Below are 9,326 nucleotides of genomic sequence, written 5' to 3'. Positions count from 1 at the left end.
TTCGATGTAAACTCTTTTTGCGGTGTGTTTGTCGAGATCCGATGAATTGTGGGTTTATGATCAAGTTTATCTATGACAAATATTTGAATCTCCTCTGAATTCTTTTATGTAAGATTGAGTTATCTTTGCAAGTCTCTTCGAATTATCAGTTTGGTTTGGCCTACTAGGTTGATCTTTCTTGCCATGGGAGAAGTGCTTAGCTTTGGGTTCAATCTTGCGGTGTCTTTTCCCAGTGACAGCAGGGGCAGCAAGGCACGTATTGTATTGTTGCCATCGAGGATAAAAAGATGGGGTTTATATCATATTGCTTGAGTTTATCCCTCTACATCATGTCATCTTGCTTAATGCGTTACTCTGTTCTTTATGAACTTAATACTCTAGATGCAGGCAGGAGTCGGACGATGTGTGGAGTAATAGTCGTAGATGCAGGCAGGAGTCGGTCTACTTATCGCGGACGTGATGCCTATATACATTATCATGCCTAGATAATCTCATAATTATTTGCTTTTCTATCAATTGCTCGACAGTAATTTGTTCACCCACCGTAATAATTATGCTATCTTGAGAGAAGCCACTAGTGAAACCTATGGCCCCCGGGTCTATATTTTATCATATAAGCTTTCAATCTACTTTTATTTGCATCTTTACTTTTTGCATCTATATTATAAAATACCAAAAATATATTTATCTTATCATACTATCTCTATCAGATCTCACTTTCGCAAGTGGCCGTGAAGGGATTGACAACCCCTTTATTGCGTTGGTTGTGAGTTCTTTGTTTGTTTGTGTAGGTGTGTGGGACTTTTGAGGAGCCTCCTACTGGATTGATACCTTGGTTCTCAAAAACTGAGGGAAATACTTACGCTACTATTGCTGCATCACCCTTTCCTCTTCAAGGAAAACCAACGCAAGCTCAAGACGTAGGAAGAAGGATTTCTGGCACCGTTGCCGGGGAGGTCTTCGCTCAAGTCAAGACATACCAAGTACCCATCACAAACTCATCTCCCTCGCATTTACATTATTTGCTATTTGCCTCTTGTTTTCCTCTCCCCCACTTCACCCTTGTCGTTTTATTCGCCCTCTCTTTCCCAATCTTCCCCTCTCTCTTTTTCGCTTGTCTTTTTGTGTGCATGTTTGTCCTTATGGCTTTGCCTAAGAGTACCGACCACCTTCTTAGAAGGTTGGAAGAGATTGAATCAAATATTAGAAGCTTTATGAATTTGCAATTTGAGCATAATAATTTCTTCAGAAAAGAGCTTAAGGAACAAAAAAGGTTTTTTGGGGTTTGAACAAAGAGCTTGATGATATGTCTAAGGAATTTTATGGTGTGAACTCTCGAATTACCCGGCTTGAAAATGCTATAGCCAAAATTTCTGATAAGCAAGCTACCTTAGTCAATAAGATGGCTGCCAAACCAGCAAAGTTAAATGAAAATAATGATGAAGATCTTAAAGTTATTGATGTGTCTCCTATTACATCTTTGTTTTGCAATATGAATCTTGATAATAATGGGACTGGAGATGAGTCAACTTTAGTTAAAAGGCGTCCCAAGAATTCAGAGTTTTAGATCTTGATGCTAAATTTGGTAAAAGTGGGATTGGAGAGGTCATGAATTTAAATAGTATTGAACCCACTATCTCGGATTTCAAGGAATTTGATTATGATAATTGTTCTTTAGAAGGTTGTATTTTCTTGTTGCAATCTATTGCTAATTCTCCTCATGCTTATAGTCAAAATAAAGCTTTTACCAAACATATCATTGATGCCTTGATGCAATCTTATGATGAAAAACTTAATTTGGAAGTTTCTATACCTAGAAAACTTAATGATGAGTGGGAACCTACTATAAAAATTAGAATTAAATATCATGAGTGTTTTGCTTTGTGTGATTTGGGTGCTAGTGTTTCCACGATTCCAAAAACTTTATGTGATATTCTAGGTTTCCATGATCTTGATGATTGCTCTTTAAATTTGCACCTTGCGGATTCCACCATTAAAAAGCCAATGGGAAGGATCAATGATGTTCTCATTGTTGCAAATAAAAATTTGGTGCACGTAGATTTTATCGTTCTTGATATAGATTGCAATCTTTCTTGCCCTATTATTCTTGGTAGACCTTTCCTTAGAACGATTGATGCGATTATTGATATGAAGGAAGGGAATATTAGATTCCAATTTCCATTAAGGAAGGGCATGGATCACTTTCCAAGAAAGAAAGTCAAATTACCTTATGAATCTATCATGCGAGCTACTTATGAATTGAGTGCCAAAGATGGCACTATTTAGATCTATCTTCGCTTTTATGCCTAACTAGGGGCGTTAAACGATAGCGCTAGTTGGGCGGCAACCCAATTTTATTTGTGTTTTTTGTTTTTGTTCCTGTTTAGTAATAAATTTTGCATCTAACTTCTGTTTAGGTGTGTTTTTATCTTTTAATTAGTGTTTGTGCCAAGTAGAACCTATAGGATAACCTATGATGATAGTTGATTTGATTCTGCTGAAAAATAGAAACTTTGCGCGCACGAATTTCGTTTTGTTAAATCACAGAAACGTGCTTTTGCATTGATTCTTTTTTATGCTGATCAATAGACAAATTTTCCAGGACTTCCTATTTTGGTAGGATTTTTCGAGTTCTATAAGTTTGCGTTAGTTACAGATTGTTACAGACTGTTCTGTTTTTGACAGATTCTGCCTTTCGTGTGTTGTTTGCTTATTTTGATGCATCTATGACTACTCAAATAGTTTATAAACCACAGAGAAGTTGGAATACAGTAGGTTTAACACCAAAATAAATAAGTGGTGGTTTTGTTTTCTTTCACTAACGGAGCTTATAAGGTTTCCTGTTGAGTTTTGTGTTGTGAAGTTTTCATGTTTTGGGTGGAGCTTTGATGGACTATGGAATAAGGAGTGGCAAGAGCCTAAGATTGGGGATGCCCATGGCACCCCAAGAGATTCAAGAATAGCCAAAAGCCTAAGCTTGCGGATGCCCCGGGAAGGCATCCCCTCTTTCGTCTTCGTTCATTGGTAACTTTACTTGGAGCTATATTTTTATTCGCCACATGATATGTGTTTTGCTTGGAGCGTCGTGTATTATATTAGTCTTTGCTTTTTAGTTTACCACAATCATCCTTTCTGTACACACATTTTGGGAGAAGCCCACTTGATTAGAATTTGCTAGAATACTCTATGTGCTTCACTTATATCTTTTGAGCTTGATAGTTTTTGCTCTAGTGCTTCACTTATATCTTTTAGAGCACGGCGGTGGCTCAATTTTGAAGAAATTGCTAGTCTCTCATGCTTCACTTATATTATTTTGAGAGTCTTTTAGAACAGCATGGTATTTGCTATGGTTATAAAATTGGTCCTAGAATGGTAGGCATCCAAGTTGGATATAATAAAAACTATCACAGAAAGTGCATAAAACACTAGGATCAATTTGATGCTTGATAATTGTTTTGAGATATAAAGGTAGTAATGTTAGAGTCATGCTAGTGGGTAATTATGAAATTGAGAAATACTTGTGTTGAAGTTCGCAAGTCCCGTAGCATGCACGTATGGTAAAAGTTGTGTGACAAATTTGTTGCATGAGGTGCTCTTTTAATTGCTTTCCTTATGACTTGAGGTCGGGATCACGCGATGGTTAACTCCTACCAACCCTTCCCCTAGTAGCATGCGTAGTAGTACTTTGCTTCAAGGGCAAGTAGACTTTTGCAATAAGTATATGAGTTCTTTATGACTAATGTGAGTCCATGGATATACGCACACTCATCCTTCCATTTTGCTAGCCTCTATTACACCGCACAACTTTCGCCGTTATCATGCACCAATTATTTACCTTCCTCAAAACAGCCACCATACCTACCTATTATGGCATTTCCATAGCCATTCCGAGATATATTGCCATGCAACTTCACACCATTCTGTTTATTATGACACACTTCGTCATTGTCATATTGCTCTTTGCATGATCATGTAGTTGACATCGTATTTGTGGCAAGGCCACCTTCATAATTTTCATACATATCGCTCTTGATTCATTGCATATCCCGGTACACCACCGGAGGCATACATATAGAGTCATATCTTGTTCTAGCTTTGAGTTGTAATTCTTGAGTTATAAATCAATAAAAGTGTGATGATCTTCATTATTAGAGCATTGTCCCAGTGAGGAAAGGATGATGAAGACTATGATTCCCCCACAAGTCGGGATGAGGCTTCAGACTTTAAAAAGAAAAAAAGAAAAAAAAAGAGAAAGGCCAAAAAAAAGGAAGGCCAAAGAAAAAAAAGAAGAAAAGAAAAAAAAGAAAGAAAAAAATAAAATGAGAGAAAAAGAGAGAAGGGACAATGCTACTATCTCTTTTTCCACACTTGTGCTTTAAAGTAGCACCATGATCTTCATGATAGAGAGTCTCCTATGTTGTCACTTTCATATACTAAGTGGGATTTTTCATTATAGAACTTGGCTTGTATTTCCAATGATGGGCTTCCTCAAAATGCCCTAGGTCTTCGTGAGCAAGCAAGTTGGATGCACACCCACTTAGTTTCTTTTGTTGAGCTTTCATATATTTATAGCTCTAGTGCATCCATTGCATGGCAATCCCTACTCACTCACATTGATATCTATTGATGGGCATCTCCATAGCCCATTGATACGCCTAGTTGATGTGAGACTATCTTCTCCCTATTTTTGTCCTCACAACCACCACCTTATACCACCATAGTGCTATGTCCATGGCTTGCGCTCATGTATTGTGTAAGAGTTGAAAAAGCTGAAGCACGTTAAAAAGTATGAACAAATTGCTTGGCTGAAACCGGGGTTGTGCATGATGGGAGTATTTTGTGTAATGAAAATGAAGCATGGCCTAACTATATGATTTTGTAGGGATAAGCTTTCTTTGGCTATGCTATTTTGATAGGACATGATTATTTGTTAGTATGCTTCGAAGCATTATTATTTTTATGTTTTATAAGCTTTTATCTTGAATCATTTGGATCTGAACAATCATGCCACAATAAAGAAAATTACATTGAGAATTATGCTAGGTAGCATTCCACATCAAAAATTCTGTTTTTATCATTTACCTACTCGAGGACGAGCAGGAATTAAGCTTGGGGATGCTAGATACGTATCCAACTTATCCATAATTTTTTATTGTTACATGCTATTATATTACCCCTTTTGAATGTTTATGGGCTTTATTTTACCCATTTATATCATTTTTGGGACTAACCTACTAACCGGAGGCCCACCCCATATTGCTGTTTTTTTGCCTATTTCAGTATTTCGAAGAAAAGGAATATCAAACGGAGTCCAAACGGAATGAAACCTTCGGGAGCGTGATTTTTGGAACGAACATGAACCGGAGAACTTGGAGTGCAAGTAAAGAAGCAAGCGAGGCGGCCAGGAGATAGGAGGGCGTGCCCACCCCTCCTGGGCGCGCCCCTGTCTCCTGGGCCCCTCGAGCGGCCACCGACGTACTTCTTCCTCCTATATATACCTACGTACCCTGAAAACCTCCAGGGAGCCAACGAAACACAATTTCCACCAACGTAACCTTCTGTATCCGTGAGATCCCATCTTGGAGCCCTCGCTGGCGCTCCGCCGGAGGGGGAATCGACCATGGAGGGCTTCTACATCAATATCATGGCCCCTCCGATGAGTTGTGAGTAGTTTACCACAGACCTTCGTGTCACGCCCAATATGCGACCCTATCCAAAAGGAACTCGAAGGTCCCACCAAGGATAGACCCGCATATTGAACCGCTTTTGCAAGGTGGATATCATTACATCAACATTACATAATAGACGGGGATACATACAAAAGGCATACAATGCCACACGAATACATCATCACAATACATAAGAGCAACATCCGACTACGGATGAAACACAAAGAGAAACTCAAACGACATCCACCCTGCTAGCCCAGGCTGCCGACCTGGAACCTATCCCCTGATCGAAGAAGCAGAAGAAGAACTCAATGCAAGCAAGCATCGCTCTCGCGTCATGACCATCGCATAACCTGTACCTACAACTGTTGTTGTAGTAATCTGTGGGCCACGAGGACTCAGAAATCCCATTACCATGGGTATCAAGACTAGCAAATCTTAAAGGGAAAGGAAGGGGTAAAGTGGTGAGGTTGCCGCAGCGACTAAGCATATATGGTGGCTAACATACGCAAATAAGAGCGAGAAGAGAGCAAACGGAACGGTCGTGAAGCTAGCAATGATCAAGAAGTGATCCTGAACTCCTACTTACGTCAAACATAACCCAGAAACCGTGTTCACTTCCCGGACTCTGTCGAGAAGAGACCATCACGGCTACACACGCGGTTGATGCGTTTTAATTCTAATCTGCTGTCAAGTTATCTACAACCGGACATTAACAAATTCCCATCTGCCCATAACCGCTGGCACGGCTTTCGAAAGTTTATAGCCTACAGGGGTGTCCCAACTGAGCCCATGATAAGCTCTCGCAATCAACGAAGGATATACCTTCTCCCAGGAAGACCCGATCAGACTCGGAATCCCGGTTTACAAGACATTTCGACAATGGTAAAACAAGACCAGCAAAGCCGCCCGGATGTGCCGACAAATCCCGATAGGAGCTGCACATATCTCTTTCTCAGGGCACACCGGATAAGCGAAGCGTACAGGAACCAACGTAATCCATGTTGCCAAGGAATGATCCCGCACGGTGCTCTAGTTTGGACCAACACTCGGAGGAGCACTGGCCCAGGGGGGTAAAATAAAGATGACCCTCGAGAGCGCGACTCCCAAGGGAAAAAGGGCTGGTGAGGCAAATGGTAAAACCAAGGTTGGGCCTTGCTGGAGGAGTTTTATTCAAAGCGAACTGTCAAGGGGGTCCTATAAATCACCCAACCGCGTAAGGAACGCAAAATCCGGGAACATAACACCGGTATGACGGAAACTAGGGGCGGCAAGAGTGGAACAAAACACCAGGCATAAGGCCGAGCCTTCCACCCTTTACCAAGTATATAGATGCATTAATTAAATAAGAGATATTGTGATATCCCAACATAATCCTGTCCACCATGGAGCAATCTTCAACTTCACCTGCAACTAACAACGCTATAAGAGGGGTTGAGCAAAGCGGTAACATAGCCAAGCATTGGTTTGCTAGGAAGGGTGAAAAAGGTTAGAGGCTGACATGGCAATTTGGGATGGCTTGATAAATAGGTGATAGGTAGCACAGCATAGCGATAGAACGAAGCAACTAGCATAACAATGATAGTAGTGAGATCCAGGGTGACGGTCATCTTGCCTGAAATCCCGCTAGGAAGAAGAATGAGTCCATGAAGAAGATGAAGCCACGAAGAGGAACCAAGCATAGACGAACGAATCCTCACGATCGCAATGAAACAGGAACTATCGAGAAGAAGCACACAACAAGGTAAACACACCACACATGAACATGACATGATGCACAACAAGCATGATGCATGACAAATCTAGATGAGGCTACTCATGGCAAGAGATGATGCAAACAAGAGCAACACATCAAGGCAAGTTTAAATGAGGCCGGGAACAACATATAACAATTCCGGTAAGTCCTCATATGCAAATTTCGAAGTTGGTCCAGATCTGAATAAACCTGATGTTCAAGTTGTTAAACAGCAAGTTAAGATGCACAAAGATGATCTACACGAGATTCTAGTCAAGTTACATATAAAGTTCATTTAGTTCGGAGCTACGGCCAAGAAGATATGAGCAAAACAAGTTAAACATGGCATTGATGCAAAATGCATACAAACATCAAGCAAACACCTCAAAACATGAATTCAACATGATAATATGAAACTAGATGTAAAATCAAGCAAGTTTCATATAGAGCACACCCAAAACGGAGCAACGGTTCAACACACACTATACAAGTCATAACAATAATCTGTCCAAAACAGCAACTAGGCATCTTGCAAGCATCAAAACAACATGCTACAGGACCTCAACAAGAAAACAAAAGGCATGGGCATGATGTACATGTAAAGCATAACAAAACATGAACACTGAGCTATCTCCAGAAATCACTAGAACATGCTCAAACACACATGGCAAGATTGCATATAATAACAGTTTCAGACTTTGCAAAAAATAACATCAGGTTGCAATGTTTAGAGCTATCAAACAACATGTTACAGGAACTTAACATGGCAAACAAAGGCATGGAATGAATCTACTAATTGCATAGAACAAAAGTCCTTTACTGACCATGAGCCAAAAAGGAACAGAAAATATGATGGCGCCCATGTAAACATGGCAAGTTATATGACAGATTCCAACATGGCAGGAACAACGATAACTAGGCATGTAGATGAGCTTGTACCACTCACCACAGAGCAATACATGGCATGGCAAGGCAACCAACAGTAAGAAGACATTTTTATGAAGCTAAGCATGGCAAGAGCAAGTTCATAGGGTGCATGGAACAATAGCAACAATCATGGCAACAACTGAACTTAATGTTAACAGGCTGACAGCAACATTATTTAGCAACTTTGGAGCAAGATTACAACAAGCTACAGCAGGCTATAAATGCAACCAGGGGCATGGATGGATAGAGCAAGATATGTATAACAAAACACCCTTAGTGAACACCTCCAGATTATGCATAGAATGACTTGTAGCAGCAGGTTTACGTAGCATCACAAAATAACAGATTCAGACATTCAAAATAGTAACAGCAAGTACCCTACTTAACAAGCTCGATGCAATCACTACACAACTCACAAAAATACATGGATGGCACCCCTGTAAAGATGGCATGGCATAGATCAAAACACATGTAGACATCAACCTCATAGGATGCACACATCAAACATGGCAAAAATGACAAAAGAGCAAGTTATAACAGTTTCAGCAGATTAACATCATATAACACTCTTGCAACGATGATTCAAGCATCAAGATGAGCTCAAATGAACATGATGCAATGGAATGAAATGTACAACATCTCATGACGTTGACATATTACACGCAAAAAACGGAGCTACGGATGCAGAGTTATGATGCGATGAACAGGGCTCCAGAATGCAAAATATTTCGGGACTTATCAAAATATTAACCTCTCAGAAAAGTCAACAGCGGCGTGGATCTCGCCGGAATGTCGCCGAACATGAAAAAAAGGAGACGGTGGCCGGAGTCGAGGGAGAAGTCGGGGAGGCCGGGAGAGGACGGATCCGGGCCGGATCTCGCTGGATCCGGCCGGATCTCGGCAAGGGACGGCGAGGGGCGCGGGGAGGAGGGCCCGCGAGGCGGCGACCGGCCGGCCGGAGGGGCGCTGGCGGAGTGGTGGCCGGGCGCGGCGCA

The sequence above is a fragment of the Triticum dicoccoides genome, chromosome 3B, assembly GCF_002162155.2.
Source record: "Triticum dicoccoides isolate Atlit2015 ecotype Zavitan chromosome 3B, WEW_v2.0, whole genome shotgun sequence".
Classification (NCBI taxonomy): Eukaryota; Viridiplantae; Streptophyta; class Magnoliopsida; order Poales; family Poaceae; genus Triticum; species Triticum dicoccoides.
Note: the sequence above shows the minus strand (reverse complement) of the source record.